Source organism: Esox lucius, chromosome 15, assembly GCF_011004845.1.
Source record: "Esox lucius isolate fEsoLuc1 chromosome 15, fEsoLuc1.pri, whole genome shotgun sequence".
Classification (NCBI taxonomy): Eukaryota; Metazoa; Chordata; class Actinopteri; order Esociformes; family Esocidae; genus Esox; species Esox lucius.
The window spans coordinates 32,987,842-33,000,024 of NC_047583.1; positions in this window are offsets into that span (position 1 = coordinate 32,987,842).

Consider the following 12,183-nt stretch of genomic DNA (forward strand, 5'->3'; position numbering starts at 1 on the left):
AGAATAAGTATTGGCACATTTGGCTCACAGGTGTTTTTAATTGGTCAGGTGTTTTCCTGTAGTGTTGACTGAGCATTGAATGTGATCAGAGGGGTGTACTACGATACCTTATCAAAGTAACTTCAGGAGTAACTTACTGTAATGATGTTGGGTGTAACTTCCCGATTTACCCATACTAAGAAAGGTGAATACATTTTACCCAAGGAATGCTGTCATGGCAATTTACGCTGCATCTCAAAACTGCTCCAAGCAGTTTGATTATGGTTAACTCGATGTTACCCTACATAAGCACTGCCCCTCCGCACACAAAAATGCAGGCACATTTGGAAGACCCAATCAACATTGGCGCAAGGACTGTGAGAGACTCACTCCAAGGGACAAGGGTGCCCTTACAAAAATAAAATGTTTGCGGCAGATTGGCACCTTGCCAAAGTTTAACCACAACTGTCAGCCAGAAACATCTGAGGGAATTCCGTATCTTTGCCGGCTTCTAGGGCCAGACGTCTCCAATGCCACTCACCGGAGTAATGCTCTCACAGTTGAACAGACAGAAAATGCGCCTTGCTTTGCGATATTTTGCCAGCTGACATGTCATGTATTCCATTGCTGGAGCTGAACATCTGAGCAAGAATACAGTATTCTGTGCAGTGCACAGGATGGTACTTGCTCTTACTAAACTGTTTGATGCATTTGTTGTGTTCCCTGGCCAATTAAGCGTTCTAAAGATCAAATAGGCCTTTTATGCGTCTGCATGTAATTTGCCAAAAATACGTTATGGAGTAGATCTTAAGTCATTAACAGTGAGTAATGGGTTCATTTCAGAGATGTAGCCCATGTGTAGACCATAATTGAATTATCTTAATTGTTTTCACATATTTAGATATGTGACTATTTTACTTTTCATACTACAAATAAAAGAATAGTCTGAGAGGCAAAATAGAGAACATATAAAAAGAACACTGCTCTTATGAATTTACTCTGTTGGCAGTGGCCTGCCAACAAGCCTCCCTGGCTTTGTTGGACGCCACAGTGTTAGATTTAGCCGTTAACCTTTCTTTAAACTCCTCTTATCCTGACATTATAAACGTGAGAAGAATATGTAGCACGAGCCATTGTGCAAAAACTCGTTTTAGGAAACCATACACAAACCCCATTTTAGTTATCACTGACTCAACTAACAAATATCTTAATCACTGTTATAGTACCATTTAACATAAATGTAATCAATCAGAGTTTGTCAACCCTGACTTTCCTTCATAACGCTGAGTTAAATCTGAGTAAGTTGAACTCCCTTCATAGTACAGCCCTCAGGTGTTTTCCTTTTGTCTAACATAAGATGTTTGAATGTGTATTCACAGTTCAATCCTGTGAAGCATGGTGGAGGTAGGCTCATGGCATGGGAATGCATGGTTGCCTCTGGAATGGGCTCACTCATCTTATGTAATAAATGATGGCAGTAGCATAATTAATTTAGAAGTGTACAGAAGAGTTGGCTACCAATGTACAAGAAAATGCCAACAGACTGATTGGGTGGTGTAACGTTTTAGACTGGTGAAGTCAATGTTTTCATTTGAATCTGTTTGGACATTCATATAATTTGCTTAAGAGGAGAATGAAGTCAGAAACTCCACAAAACTAGTAACAGCTCAAAATAGCTGCAGTAAAGGCTTGGCAAAGATTCTCAAAAGATGGCACCAGTTATTGCATAGAAGGGATTTGCAACTACACTATCATTTATAAATATATACTAGGTTTTTGCCCGACCGTGTAAGCGGAGCCGGCCAAGAAAAGCGAATGTCTTTTACCAAGCGAGTGAGCAACCGACTGACCGACCCTTGTTAAACAGCGTTGTTGTTAGAGATGCGGATCCCCACACAGGACTGGTGTTTGAGGCTCACCGCAGTCAAAGCAAATGATGCATTAGGATGTGTTCAAGATAGACAAAAACTTTGCTGGCAACAACATTCATACGCTACGTTATAGTAAGCCTAAAATAAAATTGTTCACGGTTATATTCCGACTATTTCTGGTGAATTTTACACATCCGTGCATGCTTTTTGGTGTAATACACTGTGGATCACAACCCATTGTGTAGTAAATAGGAGGGGTTTCCATGATTCTCTTGTTTTTTCTCTTGACGTAGAAGTCAGTTATCGCCACCTGTATTGATAGTTATTGTATCAATATCATTCACAAATGAAAGAAAAATGTAAATGAAATTGCACAAAACAAATTATGCATTAGGAGGGGTTTCCATGATTTTTCACGTGATGAAAACTCAGTTATCGTCACGTATATTGATAGTTAGTGTATGAATGTCATTCACCAATGAAAGAAAAACTAGCGTTGTTGTGCCATAAAATTAAATAGCTTTGGCAGTGTAAAGTTCATCTTCAGTCTCGCTAGCAATTACTCAATTGTTATGATTATTCCAAGTAGTAAGGTAGTAGATACTAGTAAGCCTATTACTGGCTGATGAGCTGTTAAAACAGCCAGTGGCAAAAGCCATAAAGTTCATAGATGCTCTTTGTGGTGGAAGTAAATTTATCAAGAAACGTTTAGTCAGTATAACACAATGCTTAATGGTGTCTAGCGAAATATTCAAACTTGGTGTGATGTTAATGCGTGACAAAATGATCTAATGTCAAGATGCTATGCCGGCACTCAGTATATGTACAGCTATGTAGTGTAGTAGTTAAAGACACTACTTTAATTACTCTAATCCAGTGAGGGCAACAACATTCTTCCTTTCTAATTGTGGGCTGGCCAAACTAGGCTTGCCTGGTTTCTATCCTTGTTATAAATGTGCTTTAATTTGAATTGTCCCAATACTTATGCACTCATGAAATGGGAGATTAAACTCTAAAAGTTGAAATATGTCTTAAAACTGCCAGAAATAAAAGGTACCTTTGGCCTTATGTTCATCTTCTAATTGTATTTTTTTAGGCCTGGTGTGTACTACAGAAATAGTAGATTTTTGTGTAGACCTGGAACACCTAAAAATTACACACACTAAAACAATGCAATACAGCATCGGTGCCAGAATAGGGGGTCATTGCAGAGTGCAGTCACCTAAATCCAGGTCCCTCTACACTATTATTTATTTAAACTTACCTTGCCTACACAGTGTACAGCCTAGTGATCAACTTCAGAACCTGCATGAGACATGACAAGGTAATTGAATAATGACTTGTACTTGCTAATTCCTACAGGAATAAAAATGTTGTATTTGGTTTGCTGAGTGGACAGAATACAGGTGTCTGGAAAGTTATATAGCAACAGGATGTGGATGGGTTTGGAGAAGTTAACTGAATTTGATCGCAGTATTATCCTTGAAAATACGAACTTGTGGACAGGCGAACGATTGAGTGGGAGTAATGTAATGGCCACTTAGCATGTGAGAACCCATTGTTTTGATGGCAAATTTGACAAACAAGATGACACAATCCCATTGTTGTTCTTTCATTAATCTTTATTTATACATTTTGGAGTCATATGTCAAATATATTTTCCTCTAAAATATTTTCAGTACATGACAGAGAATATACAACACCCAGTACTGCTATATCTTTCTTTGCACGGCCGTTAAGGTGCATACTGAATACACACAGTCTTTGCACATGTCTGCACTGACCTAGGGATGCAAAATTCCAGTACCTTTCCCAAAATATTCATGTTCATCAGCAGGCAATAAGAACAAAATCTGCAGTACTCTAAATGGGGATTTAATTAAGGGCAATTTAAGGAAAGTTACCAATATCTTGCAACCCTATATATGACCAATTTGGCTGCTTTGAGGAGGGTTCGGTCACTGGGTTGTGATCCAGATATACAGATACTGCACAGGTCTGCATACATTATTAGAATAATCATATAAATGTTGATGTGGTTTATCAGGCATTACTAAAGACTTCTCAGAATTTCTAAATATCTGGGGTGACTTTCCAAAAACTTAAATCTATTAGCAGGCAATGCACAAAAAGTATTGTTCAATGCCAAATATGGTCTTTATGGGGCTATTGCAACCATAAATGGCCGAAAAATTATGACCAATGGATCACATTTCGAACCATCAATAAAGACTAAAATCTCCCACTCAGCTTACTCAATGCAAAATACATTGGCCTTGATTTCAGCCCAAACTCTTTTGTCTCTGATAGTTAACAACAGAATGTGTTGTAATTTTTTAGCAGATTAAGGCCCATCAATTTTACCATCATTTTAGACAATTATATATATTTTTGAAAGTATCAAATCTACTGTGGGAATTTACCTGACATGTTTTTATGAATAGAAAATTAATAGAATTAATACAAAATGTGAATCCTAGTGTTATTATATGGTTCTGGAGGGCCAAAAGACTTTCGCTTTTTATTTAAACTTCCTAGTTAATTGCCCTCACATGGTGTCTGATTAGTCTCTGATTAGAATGAAAGGAAGAAAATCTCAGAAGTGAAGAAAAGTGTTTCAATATTCCAGGCCAAGAGTTGCTTACCCCTGGCCTCATTTGTTTATTTATCAACTTAAAATGTAGCCTATAACGTTATATCCAATAGCATTATGTTGTCTAATGTAAGCTGAACCCCAACTAGGGCTACTACTTATTTCAACGAAATGTTGTTCTTTTGTCGTGTTACCATAGTTTCCATTGCTCCTGGAAGATAAATATTAAATAGAAATTATCACTTGGCACTGTAAGAGATCAGCTAAATTACTTTTTTATTACTGTGGGGTTTGTAGCATGCAGCTGCATGTAATATCCTGTCAACTAGTGTTTTGAAAAATTCAGCAGTTACCTGCAGGAAAGGGTTAGGTTCAGCAGGTTCACAATCCCAGTCTATGTTTTTTTGGAAATTCAGCCCTATCATAATCATAATTTTAAAGGGATTTATATTAGTCAAATTCCACATATCCACATGTCTGTAATATACACATACAAATTCAAATGTGTTTTCTTGCATATCCCAACTGAGTCACCCCTGGAGAGTGGGTTCACGGCCATGTTATGCCATTATAGCCTTAGTCATTGGCAAATTTAGAGATGTTTTACCTTGTCGGCTCTGGGATTTAAAATAGCAAAATGATTGGCCCACAGCTACGTTCCACCATCTTTCTTTGGAATGAAACCTTTATGTGAGTGAGCAAGTGGCTGCACTGGCAACTGTACAGTAACAGTCAAATGATCCTGCTTTTGAGTATGTAGTACAGTGTCAGGATGTCTCTAATGGAAGGGGGGCTGTTTCTACTGAGTGACTGAGTGACTGGTCGTCCCTTGTGAGCATGGCCACATATATTGCTTGGATGCTACGCTAATCAGGTGAAGTGTTTATTTTTTCAGGATGTAAGGTCACATCATGGAGGAATACTAGTTGTGAGGCACTTGCTTATTGCAGAGTTTGCTCTCTGACCTGCACGCCAGGACCCTTTCTCACCTTTTTCTAGACAGAGAACCACAAAGATATGATGTACCCAACATTATAAGATTTATAATCTACAACAAAACATTTTAATAAATGTAGGTTTGGAATTAAGAAATGGATGGGGATTGGCCATAATTTGGCAGAATGATGTGAAGTCCTAATATTTTCATAAATCAGAAGAAAACAAAAGCACAGAGGAAACTGGATGTCCATCATATGATTCCTCATAGGTTCCAGCAATGTTCCAGAAGTGTGAGACCCTAAGAAACTGTACAAGTTAACTGACCTCCCAGTTTGATCTAACTGCTATGTTGTAATCTTAAAGGAATAGTTCATCCAAAATCCATATTTTTCTGAAATTTCACTTACCAAGAGATGTTCCAGAAGGCCCATCGAGTAATTTTTTCAAACAATCCATTATTCAGCTCTGTCCCTGTCTGTAATTAGTGTTATTAGCATTATCCAAATTTATGAATAGAAATGTTTTTTACCGCTATCGTAAAGCTGCATTGCAAGCAGAAAACTACTCCAAAACAGTTCAAACTACATTTAGTAATCTGTCACGGTAACATTGATTTTTTGAACTTTACACTGACGAAACAGCTGGCGGAATTGTCTGAATCGAAACTGGCACTAGCGAAATATTTCCTATAGCCACCATACACAGCTTCTGTTCTTCTGCAGTGATGTCATCGAGTGTGAATGTTATCCTTAACAAGCTATGTGAAGATAGGTTGCTTTACCTAGCTTTTTAAAATTGCTGCTAGTTTACACTTATGTATATTATTGCTATAATTTTACTATATATATTTCTTAATTCTTACTACGTAGATGTTGTGTGCCATGTCACAAGAATTTCATTGTACAGGGTGACGCTGTGTTATTCGGTACATTTGATACAGTTGTGCTCAAAAGTTTTCATACCCTTGGAGAATTGGTAAAGAAAACATAAGTGAGCAGGCAAAACACGTCTTTTATTTCTTATGGGATTCATATTCAACTGTAGGTTGAACCACACAATCATAAAACAAAACATGGCAACTAAGAGAAAAAAGAACTGACCCCTGTTCAAAAGTCTGCATACCCTTAGTTCGTAATACTGTGTATTGCCCCCTTTAGCATCAATGACAGCCTGCAGTCTTTTGTAATAGTTGTCTATGAGGCCCCAAATTATTGCAGGTGGTACAGCTGCCCATTTGTCTTGGCACAATGTCTGCAGGTTAATCAAAGTCTTTGTTCATCTTGCATGAATCGAACATAGGCCTTGTTGACCCCTCTCTGAACATAGTGCTTATGGTTGTGGCCCTAAAGGTCTATTTTGGTCTCGTCACTCCAAATTAGTGTGACAGAAGCTGTGAGGCATGTCAAGGTGTTGTCAGGCATATTGTAACCAGGCTTTTTTGTGGCATTGGCGGAGTAAAGGGTTCTTTCTGGCAACTCCACCATGTAGGTCATTTTTGTTAAACTATTGTCTTACTGTCTTCCTTGAAACAACCACACCGTCTTTTTCCAGAACAGCCTGTATTTCTCATGAGGATACCTGTGGGTTTTTCTTTGTATCCCGAACAAATCTTCTGAAATCTTTCTTGGTCTGCCTGACCTTGGCTTGGTATAAAGAGATCCCCGAATTTTCCACTTCTTAATAAGTGATTGAGCAGTACTGACTGGAATTTGCAAGGCTTTGGATATCTTTTTATATCCTTTTCCATATTTATACAGTTCCATTACCGTTACGCAGTTCTTTTTCTTTTCTAAATCAATACTGTTATTTCACAATTTCTGCCAAGGTATGAAAACATATGAGCACAACTGTAAATAAACGTTGAACTTTTGGATTTCCTTTGTTCGTATCAATGTCAATGCTTGCTCAATTGCCTGCTTTTGGATCTTGAGTTAAATTCTACATGCTGTGCAATGTAGAAAATGAAATAGGCAACTTGCTTTCTAGCTAGCAAATACTTTCTTTTACTGTGTATACACTTGCTCTTTCCGAACAAACGTGTGGATTGACATAATTGTGAACAAAACTGACCGGTAAACACAGGAAGTACTCGCTTATTTAAAATGAGTTTAATGAAATCCACTTGTCTTAGTTGAGTGCTTTAAAGTAGTTATCCGCTTGCAATGCAGCTTTGCGATAGGGGTATCTACAGTTTCCATTCATGAATTTGTACGATGCTAATAATGCTAATTACTGACTGAGACAAAGCTGAATAATGGATTGTTTTAAAAAATTACTCTATTTGCCTGAAAGACAAACTTGGACTAAGGGGACTGTCACAAAATGTGATTTTTGAACAAACTATCCCTTTAAGCAGTGGTTCTCAACTCCAGGCTTCAGGACTTGAAGTGCTACTCATTTCCACTCTAACCCACTCATCAACTGCGAGACAAGGATCTGAAGATTCAGATTTGAAATGTTTGATAATAACAAAAACAATGTACCTTTATATTACCAGGTAAATAGAATGAGAATACATTCTTATTTACAGCAACAACTTGAAAGCAGTTAGGTTTGACTGCTTGAGGATAGAACAACAGGTTTTTCAGGTTGCCAGCTGTACAGTAGGATTTGATCTATCAACCTTTCTGATCAGATGCCCTAACATTTAGGCTGTGTTGTACTACCCAACTTCTCACCAAAGTGCAATACTATGGGAAATGGTGAACATTTTAGGAGGGCTTCACTTAAAAAATTGTATACATAAGTATACATAATGGGTTTGAATGGCATACTTTTCATGAAATTTCACATTAACCTGCATGATAACCAACACATTAAAAACTCAAACCCAACAGCTGTATACTTGTTTCCAGACCCAATTAAATATATATAAAATACCTAACTATTTTGTAATTTGTCAACACAAATGAAAGTATGAAAGTAACTTTAATTTCTAATTGATTTGGCAGTAAAGACAACATGAGAGTAGGCTGTGCAATATTTAATCTTTTATCGAAAACTTATAGCCAAATTAATTATATTTATAGACTACATTTTTATAGATTTAGACATACCATTAATTAAAACTGAATATTAATAGCAATACTAAAGGTCTGGTACAGACCAAGGGAGGCACTTCAACCATCAAGTCATAAAATCAAGTCATAACACCTTAAATATCCAATTGTTTCATTCTTGTTTCATCACAAATAGTTTTCTTACCCTTATTTATTGGCCATTTTCTTATATTCTTACCCCATTAATTAATTGCCTGAATTTTCAGCAATAAAAAAAAGATCATCCAGGACACAGATATTGCTAATCCAAGGTTTGTAGTTCTTTACTTCTGTGCTCTATCCTTTTTTCAGTTGTGTACTTAACATCGGTAAAGGTCCTGGGCATTTCGGTGCATGTTACGAAACTGTAATCAGTGTCAGCAATGTTGCTCCAGTACTGTATATTTTAGAATTGAACGTTCCCCTCTCTTGCTCCCGAACACAGCAGCATACACTGGGTATAGATGGATAGTGTAACATTGACATGTCGTGTGTTGTAACACTAATGCTGTACATGCTTAGCTACATATATATGACTATGGTGGCACTCATAAGTCTGATATATTGTAGGCTTGGTTGCTAAAACATACAGTTAGGTCTGGAAATAATTGGACACTGACACATGCTTTGTTAACCAAAATATATTCAAGTTACAATTACTGCTTGAAGTGCAGTCTCTCAGCTTTAATTTGAGGGTGTTCAGATCAAAATTGGAGGAAGGCTTTAACTTTAATATGTAGCCCCTCTTTTTCAGGGGACCAAAAGTAATTGAACAATTGACTCAAAAACTGTTTCATGGACAGGTGTGGGCTATTCCTTTGTTATTTCTTCATCAATTAAGCAGGTAAAAGGTCTGGAGTTCATTCCAGGTGTGGCAGCTTTTGCTGTGAACCCACAACATGCGATCAAAGGAGCTCTCAATGCAAGTGAAACAGGCCATCCTTAGGCTGCAAAAAAATAAAAATCCATCAGAGAGATAGCAGGAATATCAGGAGTGGTCAAATCAACAGTTGCATTTTGAGAAAAAAAGATGCACTGGTGAGCTCTGCAACACAAATAGGCCTGGACATCCACGGAAGACAACAGTGGTGGATGATTGTAGGATCATTTACATGGTAAAGAAAAACCCTGTAACAACATCCAGCCAAGTGAAAAACACACTCCAGGAGGTATCATTATCAAAGTCTACCATGAGGAGAAGACTTCACAAAAGCAAATACAAAGCATTCACCACAAGGTGCAAACCATTCATAAGACTCAAGAATAGAAAGGCCAGATTACACTTTCCCGAAAAACATCTAAAAAAGCCAGCTGGTTCTGGAAAAGCATTCTTTGGACAGAGGAAACTAAGATCAACCTGTACCAAAATGATGGGAAGAAAAAAGTATGGAGAAGTCTTGGAATGGCTCATGATCCGAAGCATACCACATCATTTGTAAAACATGGTGGAGGCAGTGTGATGGCATGGGCATGCATGGCTTCCATTGGCAATGGGTTGCTAGTGTTTATTGATGATGGGACAGAAGACAGAAGCAGATGGATGAATTCTGAAGTGTATAGGGATGTATTATCTGCTCAGATTCAAATTCAGCAATGTTGTTTGGTCGGTCCTTTACTTTAAAGATGGACAATCATACTGCGAAGGCAACCCAGGAGTTTTTTAAGGCAAAGAAGTGGAATATTCTGCAATGGCCAAGTCAATCACTTGATTTCAACCCGAATGAGCATGCATTTCACTTGCAGAAGACAAAACTTGAAGCAGAAAGTCCCATGAACAAACAACAAACGAAGACAGCTGCAGTAAACGCCTGGAGGCATCACAAAGGAGGTAACCCAGCGTTTGATGTCCATGAATTCTAGACTTCAAGCAGTCATTGCCTGCAAAGAATTCTCAACAAAGTATTAGAAATGAACATTTATTTAGTCCAATTACATTTGAGCACCTGAAAGACTGGGACTGTGTATGAAAATGGTTGCAATTCCTAAACATTTCATACAATATTTTTGTTCATCCTCTTAAAGCTGAAAGTCTGCACTTCAGTAGCATCTCAGTTGTTTTCATTGCAATCCATTGTGATGGTGCACAGAGCCAAATTATGAAAATTCTGTCAGCGTCCAATTATTTCTGGACCTTACTGTTGGATACTGAAATGTAATTGATTATGAAATTGAATGACTCTTCCTTTTAACTGGTGTATATATACACCAGTTAAAATGCCAGGTTTTTGTGAAGTAAAAGAATGAGTCAAATATATATAATGTCAGAACTTTTTCCACTTTTAATTGTGAATATAATGTGAACAATTCAATTGAAAAACCAACTTAAATCTTTTAAATAAATTACAATAACCTGGTTGCATAAGTGTGCACACCCTCTTATAACTGGGGATGTGGCTGGGTTCATAATTAATCAATCACATTCAAACTCATGTTGAATAGAAGTCATTACACACCTGCCATCATTTAAAGTGACTCTGATTAATCACAAATAAAGTTCAGCTGTTCCATGGTCCACAGAGAGCTTCCAAAGCATCAGAATGATCTCATTGTTGAAAGATATCAGTCAGGAGAAGGGTACAAAAGATTTTCCAAAGCATTAGATATACCATGGAACACAGTGAAGACAGTCATCATCAAGTGGAGAAAATATGGCACAACAGAGACATTACCAAGAACTGGACGTCCCTCCAAAATGGATGAAAAGACAAGAAGGAAACTGGTAAGGGAGGCTTCCAAGAGGCCTATAGCAACATTAAAGGAACTGCCGGAATTTCTGGCAAGTACTGGCTGTGTGCTACATGTGACATCAATCACCTGTATTTTTCATATGAATGGGCTATGGGTCAGGGTGACAAGAAGGAAGCCTTTTCCTACAAAGAAAAACATCCAAGCCCGGCTGAAGTTTGCAAAAACAAACATCAAGTCTCCCAAAAGCACATGGGAACATGTGTTATGGTCTGACCAAACCAAGGTTGAACTTTTTGGCCATAATTCCTAAAGTTATGCTTGGTGCAAAAACAACACTGCACATAACCTAAAGAACATCATACCCACAGTGAAGCATGGTGGTGGCAGCATCATGTTTTGGAGCTGTTTTTCTTCAGCCGGAACTAAGGCCTGAGTCAAGGTGGAGGGAATTCTGAACAGTTCCAAATACCAGGCAATTTTGGCACAGAACCTTCAGGCATCCGTTAGAAAGCTGAAGAGGAAGTTCACCTTTCAGCATGACAACGACCCAAAGCACACATCCAAATCCACAAAAGCATGGTTTCACCAGAAGAAGATTAACGTTTTGAAATGGCCCAGCCAGAGCCCAGACATGAATCCAATTGAACATCTGTGAGGTTATCTGAAGAGGGCTGTGCACAGGAAATGTCCTCGCAATCTGACAGATTTGGAGCATTTCTACCCAAAAAGACTGAGTGCTTTAAAAAAATCAAAAGGTGCTTCAACCAAATATTATTATAAGGGTGTGGACACCTATGCAACCAGGTTATTATAGTTGAGTTTTATATTTTTCCCCCTCAAAGATTTCAGTATGTTTTTCAATTGAATTGTTCACGTTATAGGTCACATTAAAGGTGGAAAAAGTTGTGACATGATTTATATTTGTCTCATTCTTTTACATCACAAGAACCTGGCATTTTAACAGGGATGTGTAGACTTTTTTATATCCATTGTGTGTGTGTGTGTGTGTATATATATATATACACACACAGGTCTGGAACATTTTTAAAGACAGCTCGTAGTTTTTCTTAAATCA